This window comes from Moschus berezovskii, chromosome 14 (genome assembly GCF_049115385.1).
Source record: "Moschus berezovskii isolate FMDL1 chromosome 14, NW_MosBer_1.0, whole genome shotgun sequence".
Taxonomy (NCBI): Eukaryota; Metazoa; Chordata; class Mammalia; order Artiodactyla; family Moschidae; genus Moschus; species Moschus berezovskii.
Window position 1 is genome coordinate 79,106,901 of NC_142473.1, and position 21,527 is coordinate 79,128,427.

General features: G+C 53.2%; 1 protein-coding gene across 5 annotated transcripts in view; it reads left to right on the plus strand.

The window, feature by feature from the left end:
- Window positions 1–935: 935 nt before the first annotated feature.
- Window positions 936–21,527, plus strand: part of TSPAN18 (tetraspanin 18) — a 207,213-nt gene continuing 186,621 nt past the window's right edge. For all 5 annotated transcript variants that reach the window (XM_055423891.2, XM_055423895.2, XM_055423892.2 and 2 more), the window contains exon 1: window positions 936–1,263. The gene's annotated coding sequence lies outside the window, so the exon portion shown is untranslated. The remainder of the gene's footprint in view (window positions 1,264–21,527) is intronic.

Here is a 21,527-nt window from a genome sequence, read left to right on the forward strand (position 1 = left end):
CCGCCCGCAGAGCTTAAGCGTGTTTGAATGTCCAGGCAGCCAGGCACAGGGTGTGCAAGTTTCAGAACTGGGACTCAAAAAATTGTTGTCCAGGGCAAAAGAGTGAGCAACCCAGGCCCCCTCTCCTCTGGGGGGTTAGAGGACACTTTCACTTGGGCTGTCTGCTTTGGTCGGCGTGCTTGCCCATTTTGTCCGGGGTAGGCGGGGGTGGGCGGTGGTGTTAGTTACTTCACAGAAAAGGTTCAGAGGTTAAATGTCTCGGTGAAGTCATGTGTCAGTGGTTGGAGCGGGGGCTGTGGCTGAGGCAGTTGTACAAAGATGAACAGATAAGCCCTGAGATGGAGACACAGGCCTGGCCTCTTGAAATCAAGTCATTTGCCTGTGGTCTGGGGGTCGCACCGCCCAGCCCCGCTGGACGCCCCCCGCTTCCTGCTGCACCCCCTCCAGGTGTCTCTGTTAAAGACAGTAGTCCAAAGCAGCCCAGGGAGAGTGAATCCCCCTGGCTTTCAACAGGTCCTTCCAGGGCAGCGGGAAGCCGAGGAGCGAGGTCCCCACGGAGGATCATCCCACCCCCAGCCCTGAGGTCCGGTCAGGGACGTGGAGGGGGCAGCGTGGAAGTTTCCCTGGAACACATCCCCTGTCTAGGGTACGCCTCTCCCCACAACCCCAGCGGATCTCCTGAATTCAGACGAACCAAGGGGGGGGAGGCGGGCAAGAGGGCAGGAAGGGGAGAAGAGCAGAGGGAGGCCCCAGGGGCCCCCGGGGCGAGGCCGGGATGCCGTCCAGAAGGCAGGGACCGAGGCCGGGAGGGAGCGGGGGCCGGCCCGCCGGAGGAGACGTGCCTTCGCGGCGGCGGCGGCGGCTGGAGGCTGAAGGGGAGGAGGTTCGGGGAGGGGAGGCGCGCGGGCGAGAGCGAGGGAGGGCCGGAGCGGCGGCGGGAGGTGGGGCCGGCGGGCGGGCGGGCGGCTGCAGCTGCCGCCGGCGACTCCGGGGCTCCAGGCTGCGGGGCGGACACAGCGCCCAGCGATCCACCGCGGAGCCGCGCGAGGCCGCCCGAGCCCCGAGCCCCGAGCCCCGAGCGAGCGCCGCGGCCGCCGCCGCCGCCTCGCGCCAGCCGGTCCCTGGACGCGCCGCCGCCGCCGCCACCGCCGGGAAGGCAGCGGGCGCCGAGCAAGTTGCGAGCGCGCCTCTCCGCCCGGGGGAAAGTTTCCCCCGCGGCCGCCGACGCTAGTTGGCGCGGGGTCCGGCCGCTGCGGCTGCAAGGTAGGGGCCCCGCAGCTCTGTGCCCTCCGCGCGCCCCGCCGCCGCGCCCCCAGGGGGACCTGGGGACCCACGCGCGCCCCCACCCCACCCGGCATGGCGGGGTCGGGGGTGGAGTGGGGGGCCCCCCAGGATGGTCCTGGGGAAGCCCGGGGACCGAGTTCTACTTCGGCTGTAGGCTGGGGAAGGGGCGGGGAAGGCGTGCTCCCCGCGGTCGCGCTCCGAGCCCGCCGAGGCCCGGCGGCGCCCCCCGGGGACAGGTGCACCGCGGCCCGGCGCCCCGGGCCGGGGGAGTGCGGGCCTGCAGACCGGCGCGGGGCGGGCAGGTGTGCTTGCGAGGCCGTGGGCTCGGCGAGGGCTGAGTCCGGAGGGGCGGGGGTGCGCGCCACGCCGCTCGGTAAGGGGCTGGGGAGGGGGCGCAGCTGGGACTGGGGTTAGGAGCTAGGGTCAGGGCTGCGGGGGTTGCCCGGCCCAGCGGGGCCGCTGAGGGCCGGCTGCCTTCGGGGTCCCGGGCAGCGGGCCGGGGCGGGGGCGCCACGCTTTCCTTCGGGGGGGGGGGTTGGTTCTCCTTTTACTCCGAACGCGGTGTGTGCGGTTTGGGGAAGCCGACTCCGGTCGGTGCTCGGTGGATCCGAAAGTCGAGCACATCCAGATTTGGGGGCGCAGCGGGAGAACGCTTGGAGGGCTGGCGGGCACGGGTGGGTTCGCGCCGGCTTGGCGTCCCGGCCGATTGAGGGGAGTTGGCTCCCGCCAGGGGGCGCCCTTCTCTGGCCCTTTCACCCCTAAAAGGCGAGTTCTGGTTCCAGCGAGACAAACGCACGGAAATCCAGGAGCGGTAGACCGCAACCACAGACCACCCGCAACTCACGAGGGACGAGGGAACCCTGCCCCGAGGAGCACCGCACCCCAGGCGGAAAGGGGGAGAGGGTCGGAGTGTGAAGCTAGGGTGCCCCCGTTATAATTGTGCATTCGAAAGCGTGGCTTTCAGAAGCTGGTTTTTCTTGGGCGACCTGGCAGGATGTTTGGGTGAATTAAAAAAATTTACCCCCAGAAAAACAAAAAGGAGGGGAAGTTTACATTAACAGCAAGTCAGTGTGAAATGATTGGATGGGAGAATTAACTTCGGGAGGTTTCTATGGAGACTGAAACCTAAATGGCACCCTTTTTGTGAAAGTTGCACCTTTGTTCCAGGGATCTGGCCAGATCCTTTTCTGGTGTGGGTGGTTGAGAGTCTTGGGGGGGATCCTTTCTCTGGGCACACCATGGGGTTGATGGGGGTGCCTTAAAGACTTTAGCAGTCCAGTGGAAACAAGAGCCCCTCCTCTTGGGGTCTGGAGTCCACAGGCCACATTCATCCGGTCATTTCACAATTATTGGTGGAAACCCGCTGTGTGTCCCACTGTGGGACTTTAGGGCCCCTGTGTGTTGAATCTGTGAGTCTGTGCTAAGGCCTTGGAAAGCAGAAAACTGCTGGCTTCTATGAAGAGCATCACCTTTGTCATGTGTGGGGCTGTTCGACATTGAAGGGACACTAAAGGGACTGTGGTATCATCTTTCTCTAATTCTCACCCTCCTCCCAGTGCCCCGAGTGAGTACCACTGAGCAAATCTAAGAGTGTGCAGTGGCTTCGTAGCGGCCGGCGGAAGTCTTCATCTTTCTCTCGCTCCAAACGGGCTCATTGGGCAGCCCCCCGCCTCCTTCCGCTCATGTCCCCAGAGTCCCCTGCAAAGGTGATGGGAACGGGGTGGTCCTTGCAAGAGAGCTGAGGTTCTTGCTTTCGGTGTAGCAAATGTTTTTTATTGGGTGCTCTCAGATTCCTGTAGGACAAAGTTGCCATGAGGAAAGAGGAGCATGGTTTTTATTTTGAATAGAAGAGGGCATGAAGGGAAGAGGCAGAGGAAAGGGTGGGGAGGCCTGCTGTCTCTGGGTTTGTCTTCAAGACATTCCATGGGGCCAGAAAACAAAAGGAGTTGTTTTGTTTGTGTTCAGTTGTGTTTTTTATGACTCGTTTTTCTGCAGAGGGAAGCCTGCCCGGAGTAGCCCTGCCCTTGGAACCTGGGAGTGAGCACGGGGCCCCCAGAGGGCTGGCAGGTCTGCATTCTACCTGTCCTCCATGACCACCCGCTTCATACCCAACCTGCCCCGAATAGAGGAGGGCAGCTGATGTCCACGTTTGAGTACCATGTGTGGACTCAGTCTGCTCCCTGGGAAACCCTAAGATCTCTGATCCAGTAGAATTTCAGGTCTCCTGGTCCAACAGACGCATTCAAATGACAGGCCTGTGCAGTATCTTTACCCTGCCCGAGGCTGAAACGGCAGTATATGGATGAAAGTTCCAGGCCACTTTTTAGAAGCATCGGTTCATCTGGAGTACGAGTTAGGACACCTTGGGTTGATCCAGCAAAAACTGCCCCCCTGCATCCTTTCAAAACTGCCTCTTCAGCCTGGAAGCAGCTCCCTGAATTACTGAGTGAGTTTTTAATGGTCTGGAGCTGCGGTGGGGGTGGAGGAGACAGAATGGGGCTGGAGGAGAGGGTAAACCTGTGAGATGAGTGTGTTGGCCCAGGAGATTCTGAGGGGGCCTTGCAACTTAAAGTCGGGGGAATCTGACATTTCAGGGTGCTAGGCAACCCTGGCTTCCGTCCAGTGGGGGCGCCTTTCCTGGCCATGTCTTGCTCCGCTCTGCCCCTGCACAGCAACGTGAACCAGGAGCCTGTCAGCCATCCGACTGTGGCTTGGGGACCGGTTCCTGCTGGGCTCCTCATTTCTGCCTGCAGGCTTATCCGCTACCTTTCTCTGGATGTCTGTCCAACTTTCACTGTCTCCTTTTTCCTTGAAGAGCAAATGGTGGCCTCTCTTAGGGACCCCCTCTTTTCAGAGGGCTGCTTTTCTGGTCTATTTCATCAGCCATTGAGAAGGAAAACCAGGAACATTTGTTCATGCTCAGCTGGGACACAGCAAAGGGAGGGGCCCCTTTGGAAGCCAGCACTTTGGTCCCCCAGAGCAGATGATGGGTTGATGGGTATTTTCGCAATCTGATGCTGTTAAGTAACCCGCCAGCCTGGGCTCCTCCTGCTGCACGGGCTGCCACCTTGGACCCGCATCAGCGCTCTGCCCTGGGTGGTTGGGGGATAGAGTGTGCAGATAATGAAATGCTGATTAAGAAGAGAGGGAGAGAGAGATGAGCCCCAGTGTTTGAAGCTGGCAAAGCAAATCTTTCATCTCGGCACTTGTTATTTTAAGGTCCAGCCCTTGCCCCTTGTTGGTACCCAAGACTCCTGGTTTAATTAGTAATTAAACCACTTGGAGATGAGCAAAACCAAGGGCGCTAGTCGTATGCATGTGTGTACTTACTGATTGGCAACAGGATTCAGTGGAAAGGTTACTGGACCAGCGGGATCAGGAGTAAGGAGACCTGTGTTCTAGCCCCAATTCTATTACAGCTGGAGCTGTGGGACCTCCAGTGAGTCACTACCCCTCTCTGAGCCTCAGTTTCCCCATCTTTCTAGACACAACATGGTGAGGCAGTTAGGCTGCCTGGATTTGAATGTCAGCTTTCTTCTGCTTATTAGTCGTGTGACCTTAGGCCATTCAACCTCTGGTGCCTCAGTTTCCTGATCTGTAAAATGGGACTACTAATACTCCCTCAGATTGTTGTGAAAAGTCAACAAGATAAAACATATGAAACACTTATCTGCGTGCCAGACAGGTAGTAAATGCTCAACAAACATCCAGTATCATCACTGTCATTATTATTAGTTCTGCTATTACTGTTATTGTGAAGGGGGGGGATCAACGTTGATCCTTTACAGCTCTGATATTTTGGGGCATGGTATATGTGTGTGTGTGTGTGTGTGTGTCTGTCTGCTTTTGAGGTGGAAGACTAGGGTGAATATTTTTGTTGCTTGTTTTCTTTTTTCTTCCTTTCCCTGCCTCACTGGAGGGACTCCTGAGTTAAAATCTTGTGCATGTTCTCACGATAGCCCCATCCTTGTGGCAGGAAGCCCAATGTGACGTCACTGAAAATATCCTGCTTTCTGGCACTTGAGGGATGATATTTCATCAGCTAGTAGATGCCCATCCTTTGTCTCCCACCCTTAACCATAGTACGAAGACCATATGTGCAGATAATGAGTTTAAGCTGATAAACAACTCCCAGATTCACCCAAATAAAAGGCCATCCTCCTCGAAGACACTTTCGACTTTAAAATAAATAATCTGGCTCTTCGGCTGCATTGCACTATGTCTGGCTGGCCCTGCTTCCCTCTCAGTGTTCTGCCCTTCGGTCTGTTGCAGAGACGTGGGCCGGGCCAGACCCGTGGTCTGGGCTATGTCAGCCATCCTGGCGGGGCAGCCTCTAGCGGCACCGCGGCCTCATCTCCCTCCAGCAGAGGCTGTTCTCTGAGCCATTCCAGCGATGATCTTCACGATGGCAGATGTTTGGGGAGTGCTTACTGTCGGCCAGGACTTAGACAATGCTTCATCTCACTGCCAACCCTGAAAGCTGGTTCAGATATCGTCCCCATTTCACAGATTAGAATGTAGGGCTCAGAAAAAGCAAGTCGGTACGTTGGAGGGGTGGGGGACTGGAATTAGGTCAATCTGTTTCTCCCTTTTGTGCTTGAAACCATTCTGTGATGTTTCTCTCCCATCGAAGCCGCCAGTGGAGCCCCAAAGCCCAGGAAGGATGTCCCTGAGGCATGATCAGGCCCCCTCTCCCTGCTTTTGCTCATCTTCCAGGCTCAGAGCGGTTTCCGAGATGCTCTTTTTTCACCGTGTATTGATTACTCAGCCATCCTGGGGATGCTGAGAGGTAGGAGTTTTCTGGGACAAGGTTGCTTATAGGAAGGGGATGATCTCATTCAGCCACAGAAAGTCGTAGTTGACAGAGGATGCGTGTTGGAGTCACAGGTGTGAACTTGCTTCTTGTGTCTGCCGTTTTACTGGCTACGTGGCCTTGGTTTCCAGTATCAAGCAAAGTAACACCAGCAGCCACAGCCGATGACCCCAAACTCTCAGTGGCTTAACCTGTGGGTCCAGTTCTCACTCATGCTACTCGTTTAACCTGGATCTCCGCTCCACACGGTCACTTAGGGACCCAGGCGGATGCTCGCTCCACCGTCCTCATGCTACACATCCTGGATGATGTGGCATCCATGGTTACTGCAGGAGAGGAACGCGATGAAGAAGCAAAAGGCCCGGGAAGACTCCACTGCCTCAGCTGGAGGCAACACATGTCACTTCAGCTCTGGTGCATCGGCCAGAACTGTCACCTGGCCCCAAAACAGCTGCAAGGGAGGCTGCTATTTACCGGGCACTAACTCCTTGCATTTCTGTTTCCTGGACAGAATAATGAGGATTCACTGAGATGACGAGTTTGAAGCGTCTAGCATAGACCTAGAAAATCCCATGGACGGAGGAGCCTGGTCGGCTGCAGTCCCTGGGGTCGCTACAAGTCAGACATGACTGAGCGACTTCACTTTCACACATTGGAGAAGGAAATGGCAACCCACTCCAGTGTTCTTGCCTGGAGAATCCCAGGGACGGGGGGAGCCTGATGGGCTGCCGTCTCTGGGGTCGCACAGAGTCGGACACGACTGAAGTGACTTAGCAGCAGCAGCAGCAGCAGCAGCATAGACCTGGCACGTAGTCAGTCCTTAAAACACGGTCGCTTTCTTTCCTTAATGATCCTTGATGTGCATTGCTCTCGGAGAAGGCAATGGCACCCCACTCCAGTACTCTTGCCTGGAAACTCCCGTGGATGGAGGAGCCTGGTAGGCTGCAGTCCCTGGGATCGCTAAGAGTCAGACACCACTGAGCAACTTCACTTTGACTTTTCAATTTCATGCATTGGAGAAGGATATGGCAACCCACTCCAGTGTTCTTGCCTGAAGAGTCCCAGGGACGGGGGAGCCTGGTGGGCTTCTGACTATGGGGTCACACAGAGTCGGACACGACTGACGTGACTTAGCAGCAGCAGTGCATTGCTCTTAGGAGATTATAGACCGTGTACCTGGAAACGATCTCTGGGAAGGAGAGAGGCAGGGCTCAGATAGGCCCAGGGACTGGCCCATGAACACACAGCAAGGGTGCAGAGCCAGGCCCTTGACCTCCGCCCCAGAGCTCCCATGGCCTCCTTTGCCCTACTGAAATTTGCTGCTCTGAGGACTTCTTCCAAGACCCTCCAGAGCCTACTTCTTCTTCTGTTTCCTCTTCCCACGCCTTAATGGGGAAGAGCTCTGTGTTCATCTTCTGTGTGTGCAAACGGCAGGGGGAGAGGAGGCGGGGGGAGGCTGCAGAAACTATCTGGAAGCTGGGGCAGTAGCACTGGGGCTTGAGAAGGCTTGGTTGTAAATACTCATAGTGAAAGCCACAGGCATTTGGGCCCTACATACATTGCTTTGGGAACTGCTGTGCATTCAAGCTTTGGAGTGCCCCCCAAATGACACAGAAAGTTACCTGGGCTTCCTGTCCCATCTCTGCAGCCTCCTACTTCCCCTTTCACTCCTTGTGGGACTGAGCAAGTGAAGAGAGGGAGTCTAATGAGGCTTCCCAGCCCTGTTTTCCTGAGAACGCTGAGATGGTCAAACTCAGGCTGGAATCCTGACTCCTCTGCTTTAGCGTGGGTGCATCTTCCTGAGCCTCAGTTTCCTCCTCTGTAAAACGGAAAGAATGTGGAAGCTATAAAGCTAATTAAGCGCCTGGCACTTAGGAGGTGTCAGGATGTTTGCGCATTGCTCCTTGCCCACTTGAGTTAGAAGGGAGCGAAGCCTCTGGCCAGGGGCCAGCATCTGAGGCGAGGCTCCAAGTGCTCCCCCCTCCCGAGCGTCCCCACTCCCAATGCACCCATCCTTCACTCCCGTCTCTTGGATGGAGAGGCTCTGGGCACCCATCCTGGGTGGCCTCGGGCTGGGCTCTCGTGTTGAACTAATATGGCTTCCATTTGAAATGGGAGAAGAATTAGGAGCCCCGGCCCTTGGATTTAGGCCCGTCTTTTCATGTCTAATTACCACTGTGGGTGCGGGGCCTGGGGGTGCCGCCGAGGCCCCCTCCCTTGGTGCCGCCTCTCTGGCTGGGACAGATTGTCGTGTTCTCTCTGGCCAGGAGCGCCTCAGCCTCCTGGGGGCGCGGCAGCCTGCCACCAGCTGGTGCCTGACATACAGGGCTCCCTCCCCAGGGCGAGCCCAGGGTACTCATTTTGTCTGCGTTTTTAGCCCCCAGGGCAATGAGGGGCTCCTCCAGCCAAAATATAAACACCCCTAGGATAATGGGATTTACTGTCCCCTCCCTTGCAGACCTCCCAGGAATAGCTGGTGGACTGGACACTGGGGTGGAAGGGTCTTTGGGAAGGTTTGGCTCCTCAAGACAGGATTCAGAGGTGGCCTGTGTCCCTCTGAGTAGAGGAGACGATTGTTCCTGGGCCACGGAGAGACTGGCCTCCCACTGCGGCTGCCACCAAGATGCCCGCGGCTTCTCTGAGAAGCAGTGGGGTGGGGGGGGCAAGCCAGTTAGGCTATGAGTCAGGCACTGTGAGGTCCCTAAAACACACCTCCTTCACTCCTGCCCCCAGCCGTCAGCTTCTACAGCCCCTCCCCACTAAACCCTGGTGCAGAGCTTTGGACCGGCTCAAGAGCCGATGAGGCTGTGTTGGTTTCCCAGGGCTGCAGCGATAAATACCCTAAACTGGGAGCTTCAAAGCACAGACATTCATCCTCTCGCAGTTCTGGGGCTGAAAGTCTGGCACCGCGGTGTCAGCAGGGCTCTAGGGGAGGGTCCTCCGTTGCGCCTCCTTGCTGTTGGCAGTTCTTGCTGTTCCTTGGCTGGTGGACTCATCACTCCAGCCTCCTCTTCTGCCATCACAAGGCGTTCTCCCTGTGCCCGTCCTTCCTCTTCTCATGAGGACTCCAGTCACATTGGATTAGAGCCTGATGACCTCATCTGAACTTGATGACATCGGCAAAGACCCTGTTTTCAAATAAGGTCACGGGCCAGCGGTTAGGATGGCAACACAGCTTTGGGGGGACACAATTCATAACAGGTGGGTATGTTATCACTCAAGGTCATTCAACTATACAATTAGAAATAGGTAATCTCTGTATATTTCAGTCTTCTTATCAATAAGGTGAGGATTTGCACCCACTTCGTGGCCTAGTTAAAAGCATCAGAAGAGTCAGTGTCTACATCAGACAAACTCTGTCCACCACTGACATTTGTCAGCTGCTGTTTTCCATATTTGTTCCCTCCCAACAGTCTTGGAGGGGCTTCCCAGGTGGCACTGGTGGTAAAGACCCCACCTGCCAATGCAGGAGATGTAAGAGGCAGGGTTTCAATCCCTGGGTTGGGAAGATCCCCTGGAGAGGAAATGGCAACCCACTCCAGTATTCTTGCTTGGAGAATCCCATGGACAGAGGAGCCTGGTGGGCTACAGTTCATGGGGTCACAAAGAGTTGGACGTGACTGAAGCAACTTAGCACACAGCACACAACAGGCTTGGAGGGTGTTGGGTGTTCAATATGGGCTTGAGAAGCATCAATGCATGAGGATCGTAACTAATTGCAGATAGGATGTTTTCTAGAAAGAATGATTTGAAAGGACTGCAGGAAAGGCACCATTTACGTTTTTTTTTGACTTGTCTTGCTGGGGGGTGGGGTACCTGTTGCCTCCATCTCCTCTCAGGCTAAGAATGTCTGGTCCTGATGAATTATCCTTGCTGTTTCTCCTTGGTTCACCTTCAGCACCAGACATCACTATGATGTTGGCAAGTTGGGTTCCTCTCCCCCAGGGCCGGTGTCCCGACTTCTCTTCACGAGAACGGGACCTAGGATGGACTAGCTAAGGCTCCCAGCCCCCGAGCCCATCCCACAGGGACTCTGGAGGGTTTGGAGGCTTAGCTGTGGAGGCCAAGGTTCAGATACATAGCTCCATCCCGCTCATTGAAAGCAGAAGAGACAACGCGCCTTGCAGGGTTAGGCGTTCTGAGCATAAGGGCCCTGGTTCAAGTTCCAGTACAGCCACGGTCCATGACTTTCAGTGGCCTTTAACCAAATACTTAAGGTTATTTTTTTTAATTGAGGTCTATTTGACATAAAACATTATTTTAGTTTCAGATGTACAACATAATTACCTAGTTTTTGTATATTTTGTGAAATGATCACTGTCATTTTATCTTTTATGAAGATAAAATAAGATTAAAATGAATAAATGTATCTTTTAGGATTGAACGTGGCACCTCAAAAGTATTCAATGAATGTTGGAATTATTCTAATTACTTTATTTATGATGTGTTTTCCTCAGTGGGATGAAGGCAGAGACTTGTCTGTCTCATCCTCCACGGTGCTCTGAGTTAGCCAGTGCCTGGGACAGAATAGATGGATTTCATAGGTGTTCATACATGCTAAATGAATGAACGAATGAATTCTTTGAGCTTTCTGAGATCTCATCAAGGCCTCTACTGATAACCCCTTTAAGTGGGGGCACTGGGGACAGTATGGGGACAAACCCAGAGGGGAGCCGGGGCAAACTGGTACATCTGGGGGCTGGGGCAACAAAGGCCTCCCCGTGGACGTGAGTGCAAGTGAAAGCTTGAGGAATGCGGAGGAGCTTGGGAAGAGGAGCCTGGAAGGTTGTGGGTGCCAGGAAACAGGCTGTGTGGTGGCCCGCTGGGGAGAGCCATGTTCACAAGCTTCCGGTTCCCCGAGACTCATGGGGGAACAGACAGCCACGACCAGCAGAGACACCCGCCCACACGTCGCCACCCGGAAGGCCAGTCCTCTCTGGTATTGTTACCCAGCAGGTGTGCCTCTCTCAAGGTGGCCGGATCTATGAAATGCCAGCTGGATCAGAGGCCCCTCATCCCATTCACAGACAGCTAACTCTCAGATTCCCGTTCTTCCCTACCGCCTTAAAAATACAATTCAATTTACTGACGTTCAACCTGCATGCTTTGTTAGAGGAAGCATCTGTTGTGTAATGTGATCACGCTAGCCATGTTGCACTCTTCTGGAAACCCTTCCATAGATTCCCACTTGCGTTTATTTTAGTGTATGTGCTGCCGAAGCGAGCACCTCACTTGTATTTCTAAGACTTTCTGGCAATTTTCGCCCCCTCTGCCACCCAAGTCTGCCACCCTCTGCTCCAGCTTACCGCCACCTGGCTTCCCTCTCTTGCCCTTACCTGCACAGGGCCACTCTAAATGCTCTTCCCCAATCACTACAATCTTTCCCTCCTTCTTTAGCTACCCAACTCCCCTTTATCCTTTGGATCCCATCACTTCCTCCAAGAAGCCCTCCTTGACTTTCAAGTGGGCCAAATTTCTCACCCATTGGCTCTGATGGCTCTACTGTGCTGTCTGTTTAGTCCCTCAGTTGTGTCCGACTCTTTACGACCCCATGGACTATTGCCCAGCAGGCTCCTCTGTCCTTTGGGATTCTCCAGGCAACTATTCTGGAGTGGGTTGCCATGCTTCCTCCAGGGAATCTTCCCAACCCAGGGATAGAACCCAGGTATTCCTCATTGCAGGTAGATTGTTTACCATCTGAGCCACCAGGGAAGGCCATGAATACTGGAGTGGGTAGCCTATCCCTTCTCCAGGGAATATTCCTGACCCAGGGATCGAACCAGGGTCTCCTGCATTGCAGGTGGATTCTTTACCAGCTGAGCTACCAGGGAAGCCCCGATGGCTCCACTGTGCTCTTCTTAACAGGAAGTTTGTCAAAATTGGGTGATTGTTGACTTGTGTGTGTGATTATTTAATGTCCATCTCCCCATTCCAGTGTAACCCCTGGAGGGCAGGGACCCTGTCAGCCTTGGCTCATCCCTGGGTCCCAGGCACCTGGCAGCTGCTCACAAAATACCTTCCTCCGTTTTTACCCTTTGCAGACGGGTCTTTTTCAGGTGGTTTCGGGTAGTGAGTGTAGCAAACATGTATTGATCAGTTTCAGTGTGCCAGGCACTTAGGAGCCCTGTCTCATCCAAAGGGATGGTTTACAGTCCCAACTCTGTCACTCACCGGCTCTGCAGGGTTGGGCAACTTACTCAGCCTCTTTGTTCGTCACTTTCTTGTCCATAAAATGGGACTAAAATAATACCTAATTTACTGGGTGGTTGCGAGCACTAAGCTGCTGCTGCTGCTGCTGCTAAGTCACTTCAGTCGTGTCCGACCGACTCTGTGTGACCCCATAGACGGAAGCCCACCAGGCTCCCTTGTCCCTGGGATTCTCCAGGCAAGAACACTGGAGTGGGTTGCCATTTCCTTCTCCAATGTGTGAAAGTGAAAAGTGAAAGTGAAGTCACTCAGTCGTGTCCGACCCCTAGCGACCCCATGGACTGCAGCCCACCAGGTTCCTCCATCCATGGGATTTTCTAGGCAAGAGTACTGGAGTGGCTTGCCATTACCTTCTCCGCTAAGTAAGCTAATTCTTATCAAATTTATTTTTCACAGTTTTGGGCAGAAGGGTAGAAGTTCACGGTCAGGGTGTTGGCAGATTCAGTCTCTTCTGAGGTCTCTCTCCTAGGCTGGCAGCAGGCTGTCTGCTCAGTGCGTCCTCGGGGTCACTGTACCTCTGCTGTCCCCTGGGGGTCCAAATCTCTTTTATAAGGGCATTAGTCAGATTGGAGTGCGACCCACCCTAAAAGCCTCGTTTTAATTTGGTCATCTCTTTAAAGACCGAGCATTACATGGTGTGTTCCCTGGCTCTGCTCCTCTGTGGGACAGCAAGGTCTTCTCTGTTGGAGCCAGTTCGTGTCTTATCAGCCAGAGTGGGAGGAAATCAGGATCCAGGGGTCTTAGAGGCCTCTCACCCTGGCCCTTTGCTACCCTCCAGTCCTCAATCCCTTTGTTTGACGGCAGCTGCCAGACCTCTGAGGGCACTGGGACCTGCGGTACAGCAGGGGGACTGAGGGTGGTGAAAAGACAGTGGGAGGGCCCTAGGAAGCCAGGGGGTCTTTGATTCTGGCTTTTTTTCCCCTCTCTATAGTTCTTTTTTCTTTCTTTTACTCTCCAGAAGCTCTTTGAAATGAATCACTTTTTATTGGTAAAAGACAAAGAAAAAATAATCAGAATAAACATAGTAAGAGAGTATAGACATGGAACAAAAGCAGATTCAATGGAAACCGAGTTTTAAGCCTGTCTCCTTACCCAGACCCGTTGTGAGCAACCCCCAGTCCTGCTGAATGGTTTGCCCAGTAAATGAGCACAGCTGTGTATATGGCGCCCGTTATTCCTATGTACAGTAGGCCCCTCACGTATGAAGGAGTTCCATTTCCAAGAACATGTTCGTAAGTCCAGTTTGAAGGTCTAGCAGTTGCCTAGGTGCCCAACTGTATGTATATATGTCCTATATACAGTGTAGTGAAGTGAAGTCGCTCAATCATGTCCAACTCTGAGGCCCCATGGACTGTAGCCCATCAGGCTCCTCCACCCATGGCATTTTCCAGGCAAGAGTACTGGAGTGGGTTGCCGTTTCCTTCTCCAGGGGATCTTCCTGACCCAGGGACCAAACCTGGGGCTCCAGCATTGCAGGCAGACGCTTTTACCGTCTGAGCCACCAATTCTGCCAGTATATATGTATATATTTGTCCTATGTACAGTAGGCCCCTCACATATGAAGTTCCATTCCACGAACACGTTCGTAAGTCCGATTTGTAAGTCCAACAGAGTTAGCCTAGGTACCCACCTAACGATCTGCTATATAGTACTGGACTGTAACAGGTTTATAATACTTTTCACACAAACGATACATGAAAGCAAACACAGTAAATAAGTGAAACCTTTTTGATCTTTCAGCACAGAACCTTGAAGAGTATTGCAGTACCAGTACAGCAGCTGGCACCTGGGGCATGTTTGCATTGTTGAACGTTTGCAGCCTGAAGGGAGGGGGCTTACTGCCCCGGAGGCATTTCACCCTTTCTACTTTGCACCTTGCATATTTTCATTTGTTCTGTCTTAGCATGTACACTGCTGCCTTGGTCTAGATGGGGGCCTCCAAAAACATGCCCTGAGCAAGGATTTGGGTACAAAGAGTGTCTGTATGGTGAGGTTGTCCCAGATGGGTGAGTGGGCAGGGAGGGGAGGAGAGCCAATCAAAGATGTACTAACAGGCCGCCTCCTGCTGTGGGCAACCAGGGCCCCGTCCCACTGGGGACCCTCCCAGAGACTTGTGTGAAGCACCCCTCAGACTTGGTCCAGCAAGTGGTCACCAACTTCCATCTCTCACTGGTTGAGGGTGGCTCCTGGGGACATCAGCTTCTGGAAGCTTCCAGCCTGCCTTCAAGCCAAGAGACTGAATGGGGGTGCTTGAGTAGGGGCTCCTGGAGACAGTGGAACTGTCCCTGAAGATGTAGGGAGCCTCCAGAGTGGACCGCAGGGCAGGGGAGAGGCACGGCTCCCGTGTCACTTACTTGTCGTGTCGTCTCGGGATGGGTGCCTGGTATACCCCTGTGTGGACAGCGTGATGCCTTTGCTGGATTCACTACTGCTGAACTGAATTGCTTTTCTGGGACATACCTCTTTCTCACTGCTCCTCCAAGCAGACAGTCTGTGGTGCCCACCTCCTGTGGCGTGGCCAGCCTGGGTCAGTGGCCATGTTCTCCTTCTGTGGTTTCTGGGTTCTCTCTGGCCTCTTCCTGGCCCCTGCCTATCCCCACGTAGTCCCTACAGATGTCATTTTGACCCTTTCATCTCATGGGGCCGGGAGCCTGGCCTGGCAGGGTCTCTGAAAGACCCTGGGGCCCTTTGGAGAGCATTTGTGAGGGAGGGGTTAGCAGGTCACCCCAGAGAGTGGTTTCCACCTTCCCCCAGGGTTGGGCAGGGACGTCCGCTGGCAGATGAAAAGGCTTTTTGTTGTTGTTTTATTTTCCTTTCCAGCGGCTTCTTGCTGGGGAAGCAGGCTGCGGAGCCAAGGCAAACAGAGCGCCCTGTGAGGCCGCTGCTGCTGGTTCTGTGGGGCTGAGGAGATAGAGGTCAGGTTGCAGGGGCTGCGGTGGGGCTGGGGCAGGGGCCGCAGGTGGTGGCTCTCCCCAGGGAAGGGCCCTTCCCTCTTCTGAGCCCAGAGACCGAACAGGGACTATAGGGGCCAAGCTCAGAGCCTGGGGTGGGCTCTCGGAAGCCTGGGAATTGGGTAGGGGCACCAGGAAGCCTGAGGAGGGCCTGGCAACCCACTCCAGTATTTTTGCCTGGAGAATCGCCATGGACAGAGGAGCCTGGCGGGCTGCAGTCCACGGGGTCGCGGAGTCACACACGATTGAAGCGACTTAACGTGCACGTACCAAGAGGGCTGGCCTAGACCCAACCCCTGAGTTGCCGTCCTTAACGCTGTTCCCAACTGAAGAGGTGGGGCGAGCACTGGACTGGGAGTCCAGACAGTCAGAACCTAGACCTAACCCTGTCTGCTGCGGACCTCTGACATCACACCCACACCCTAGGGAGCACGACTGCTCCTCCTCCACGTCTGTTCTGACTCCAGAACCTCCCCTCGGTGTCTCCAACAGGGACTACAACCGAAAGGCCTCGAATCCCCTGGAGAAAAGCGCTCCGGAAGCCAAGGCGTGGTTGTTGATGGAAGCGGGGGTGTTGTTTAAATAAATTAGAAGTGCAAGAGGAAAATCCATCAGCATTATTCTCAATAGAGGGGATGATATGCCTAACATTTCCTCCCTTTCATTTGATCGTTTTCTCTTCTGAAAATAGTTTGGAGAAAGAAAATGTCTGATGATTCGCCGCACAATAAGCTCAAATAAATATATTCTTAAAAAAGCGGTTGCTATGTAATTGAATTGAAATAATAGGCAATTTTTGTTTCTAAGTAGCCCTACCACTCACAAAGCTCTATTCAAACCTATTGGAGAGGTGCATGTGTGTGTGTTTGTGGGCAAAGAAAAAAAAAAGATCTCTGTTAAGGAATCTTTAGGCAAAGCAATAATAATGATGACAATATATTTAAATAAAGTTCTGTGCGTGTCTGCTGGGGAGAAATGTACAGGATTAGAGTTAAATGCTTTTCTAGAAGGAAGAGTTGCAGTTGTAGAGCCCAGGTGGTATTTGAGTGGGGATATAAATAAGTAAGGGGGAATTCTGGCTTCTGAATTCCACACTTCAAATCCTGACTGTTCAAATCCTCACCAGCTACATGGCCTTGGCAAGTTTTTATCCTAACTGAACCTCAGTTTTCCTCACCTGGAAAAAAGGGGACAGTACAAGCTGGATCCACCTGGTGCTGCATGTGGCATGACCTTCTACATTGGTTCTCTCTCCTCCCCGTCCCATCCCAGAAGCACAGAAGAATTTTCCCATGTATCCAGTGGACACCCATGTATATGATCTCATTTGATGCCCAACAGTCCGATTGGGGTGAGATTTTTAATCCTTGTTTTATGGAAGGGAAACTTGAGGTGCTAAGATAATGGAATTCCATAGATCACCCAGTTGTTTGGAGTGGTATGAGAAACTGGAAGGGCTTCTCTGAACCGTTGCAAGGCCCAGCCTTTTCCATTGCAAGAGGATCCTTGCCTGGGAGGTCTGTTGAATGCAGTGAAGGGTTCCTGGTGTTGCTTGGTGTGGACATTCCATCATTCTTTCTTCCATTATGTGTCCAGTCAGCTCTCCGCATCCACAGATTTTGCATCGGTGGATTCAACCAACTGTGGATTGAAAATATTCAAAAGTAAAAATTTCAGAAAGTTCCACAATAAGCAAAACTTGAATTTGCCACACTCCAGCAGCTATTTGGGCTGCCCCGGTGGCTCAGTGGTAAAGAATCCGCCTGCCAATGCGGAAGCTGCAAGAGACGTGGTTTCAATCCCTGGGTTGGGAAGATCCCCGGAGCAGGAGGTGGTAACCCACTCCACTGGTCTTGCTTGGAAAATTCCATGGGCCGCGGAGCCCAGTGGACTACTCCACGGGGTGGCAAAGAGTCGGACAGGACTGAGCAATTGAGAGACAGAGAGGGAGCAACTACTTACATGGCGTTTCCACTTGGTGGTTCAGATGGTGAAGAGTCTGCCTGCAGTGCAGGAGACGGAGATTCCATCCCGGGGTCGCAAAGATTCCCCGGCAACCCACTCCAGTATTCTTGCCTAAAGAGTTCCATGGACAAGGAGCCTGTAGTCTATGGAGTCACAAAAAGTCGAACATCACTGAGCAACTAATACTTTCCCTTTTCCCTTCGGGTATTATGAGCAATAAGATGATGTCAAGGATACCGAAGGATGGGTGTAGGATATATGCAAACACTACACCATTTTATATGCAGGATCAGTGGCGTTTGCTATCCATGGAGGTCCTGTAACCAATCTCGAGGGATGACTATACTAGACTTTTACTGAAGATTTGGGGTGGAGGGTGCTACATCCAGAAGGTGTATACCCACCTGTTCAACAGTGGTCTTGAAGCCCCCGAACCATACCCACTGTGAGGAGTTCTCTCCTGGGTCCCTGACACAGGCTGCACCCTCTTGCCTACCCCTCTCATGTCCCAACCTTCGCCCCTGTCTCAGGCCCCCTCTGTTCCTCCCTCTGAGGACATGGAGTTTCTGGTCTCTTGGAAGATCCCCTGTTGCTTATGTGGGTGACTCAGGCTTGGTACTGCTCTCACTTGGAGAATGATGGGAACACAGCCTCTCCAGCACCCACCTCACCCTCCTTCCCTCCCATACAAAGTCGCCCTTTATCAGAGATTTTTTTTTACCAGTCCTGGCTGGGCTCCTGAAGCTGCTTGATTTTCTGAGACTATCTGTGCCTTGGTAATTAAAGGTTCTTGAGAGAATATTTTTCTTAAGGGTCCTTCCATGGGAAGCAGCAGGTCATCTCCCTAGTTTACATCTGTAGTCTTGTGTCTCCTGCCAGTTAACAGGATGGTGTGAACAGAGGTAGTATTTATTCCCCTAAAAGAGAATTCAGGAGCTGATATCACACCAATACGTACACAGGCGTGCACTTGGATGGGTTTTGCTGGGCCCTGAACCTGGGCCTTCTGCTTCCCAGTTGGTGCTAATGGTAAAGAACCTGTCTGCCAATGCAGGAGATGTAAGACATGCAGATTCAATCCCTAGATCGGGGAGGAGGGCATGGTAACGTACTCCAGTATTCTTGCCTGGAGAACTGCATGGACAGAGGAGCCTGGAGGGCTATAATCCATGGGGTCACAAGGAGTCGGACACGACTGAAGGGACTTAGCACACACACAAGAACCTGGGCCTTAAGGCGTCACCAAGGGCCACCTTGGAATCAGTGCGATGTTGAAGGCAGCAGATGACTGTACCTTTGGGATGTGGACAGGATTAGGGCAAGGTTCATTCCAGCCAGTTCAGTAGCAATGGGACGGGAACCTTGTAGGGCAGCGGTCAGAGCTTGGGCCCCAGGCCGTCAAGGGTAGAATCAGACCCTGTCACTTTCTGGTGTGTGTGTGTATGTGAGAGAGTGACCTCGAGCTGGTTTTTCTAAATTCTATGTGAAACTAGATAACAGCAGTGTAGGTTGGTGGGAGGCTGAGTAACTCAGTCAGGTCCTGCCATGAACACGAATCCTCAGAAATTTGGGGAGAGGTGTGTGCCAGAGTAGGAATTCCCCACATTTTGAGCTGGATGTCTCCCAAGCACTGCAGGCATTCTGGGTCTTGCCTTCAGTCTCCGATGTGGATATGGGCATGGACAGGCATGCTGGGTGCCTTCCTCTGCCACCCTGGGGAGCCCCAAAGCTCTATAGAAGGCAAAGACTTTGGAGGTGAAGATACAGCTATTCCCAAGGGGGAAGATGCCATTTTAAGACAATCCAAGGACTCAGTTTTGGGCACCTTTGGCTGAAAATGACCTTGAAAGGCAGATCTGCAGATGTTAGGGATCTTTTAGTATTTTTGAGCTTAAAAAAAAATTCTAGCTTGAGCAAGGGGAGAAGAGCGAGAAGGAGCCATCTGGCCTGGTTGAGGGGAGAAAATGAAATTGCTTGGTTTTCATTTGCAGCAAAGCACACTGTGAGTTTTTCTGCAAATCTTAATAAAGACAGAAAGCAGTGGGACCACAGAGGCCCCCCGCCCCCAGCTGCTGCTGGAAGCTCCTCCATCTTGGAGCCCCTCCCTGGGTTTGTGTGGATTATCGCATTGGAAAAGGACAATTTTCAGCCATGTTGGGTCACCGAACTCAGCTGCATTAGGGAAAATCTCTTTCTTGGAGCCCAGGGATCAGCGTGAGAATGGCTTCTCGCCGGCTCTTGGCCAAGGCCTTGTCTCTGAGCCGAGATCCCAGCCCGCGGTCAGTCTGGACGCTGTCTCCACTCTTTACTGCTTAGCAGGGAAGAAGTGAGCCAGATGTGACTGGTTCTGGATGAATGAGGTTACCACCGTGTTTCTGGATTTCCCAGTAGTTCCTAACTGGTTGTGAGCGGTCCCCTGGAGAGAGTGAAAGAGCCCTGGATTAGCAATGGGGAGATGGTTCAAGTTCCCCTTGGGCAAGGCACTAGCCCTCTCTGGACTTGTTTGCCACCCATAAAACCCATAGCCAAAACCCCAAACAAACAAAAATATCCCAGGGCAAGGCAGAGATAAATTATCTGCATGGCAAGCTTCTTGGGTTGGCGTGGGAATCAGAATCAAAGCAGTTGAAGAATGGGGCCAGGCTTGGGTTTGGTCCCTTCTCCGTTTCTTACCCGTCCGGATGTGAAAAAGGCTGAGCCACTTAAGAAAGGAGCAAGCATTTCCAGAGGCCATTACTGAATAGCAGGAGCGGCAAATACGTACATGTGTGCATTCTAATTTCCTCCAGTTGTGTCCGACTCTTTACGAACCTATGGACCGTAGCCTGCCAGGCTCCTCTGTCCATGGGATTCTCCAGGCAAGAATCCTGAGTGGGTTGCCATGCCCTCATCCAGGGGATCTTCCCGACTTAGGCATCTAACCCACGTCTCCAAAGTCTCCAGTATTGGGATATGGGTTCTTTACCACTGAGCACCAACTGGGAAGGCCTGGTGGCAAATACATTTAATCTCAAATGCCAACTCTGATCAATTAGTAGGGCCTGCTGAAGGGTAGATCAGGCTGGGTTTCTTGGGCTCAGCAGGAAGGAGGGCCAAGATCAATTATTGATGTCTGTTATGGTTGGAGGAAGGTGCAGTGTTAGCCCACAGGGTAGATTTAGGGAAGATGCCGATTGCAGCCATGAAATTAAAAGCCGCTTACTCCTTGGAAGGAAAGTTATGACCAACCTAGATAGCATATTAAAAAGTAGAGACATTACTTTGCCAACCAAGGTCCATCTAGTCAAAGCTATGGTTTTTCCCGTGGTCATGTATGGATGTGAGAGTTGGACTGTGAAGAAAGCTGTTTGCCGAAGAAGTGATGCTTTTGAACTGTGGTGCTGGAGAAGACTCTTGAGAGTCCCTTGGACTGCAAGGAGATCCAACCAGTCCATTCTAGAGGAGATCAATCCTGGGTGTTCATTGGAAGGACTGATGATGAAACTGAAGTTCTAATACTTTGGCCACCTCATGCGACGAGTTGACTCACTGGAAAAGACTCTGATGCTGGGAGTGATTGGGGGTGGGAGGAGACGGGGACGACAGGGAATGAGATGGATGGATGGCATCACCAACTCGATGGACATGAGTCTGAGTGAACTCTGGGAGTTGGTGATGGACAGGGAGGCCTGGCATGCTGTGATTCATGGGGGCGCAAAGAGTCGGACACGACTGAGTGACTGAAATGAACTGAACTGAACTGAATTGAGGGTGCTAGGTTGGAGAAGGAAATGGCAACCCACTCCAATATTCTTGCCTGGAGAATCCCAGGGATGGGGGAGCCTGGTGGGCTGCCGTCTAAGGGGTCGCACAGAGTCGGACACGACTGAAGCGACTTAGCAGCAGCAACAGCAGCAGAGTGCTAGGTGGGCTTCCCAGGTGGCACTAGTGGTAAAGAACCCACCTGCCAATGCAGGAGACACAAGAGATGTGGGTTCAATGCCTAGGTCGGGAAGATCCCCTGGAGGAGGGCGTGGCAACCCTCTCCAGTATTCGTGCCTGGAGAATCCTGTGGACAGAGGAGCCTGGTGGGCTACAGTCCAGAGGGTCACAGAGTTGGACACGGCTGAAGCGTCGTAGCACCTCCAGGGCTCTAGAAACCAGCTGCTGGGACCTGGGTGCTCTGTGGCCACTGGCTTTGTGCTCTATGGCCTCAGGCAAATGTTCTCAATGAGGATACATTCCCAAGTAATCGTGCCTGGGTGTCTGAGTTCTCAGGAAGTCTGATCGGCACTAGCGCAGTGCTGGGCATATGTAGCTTGAAGAGA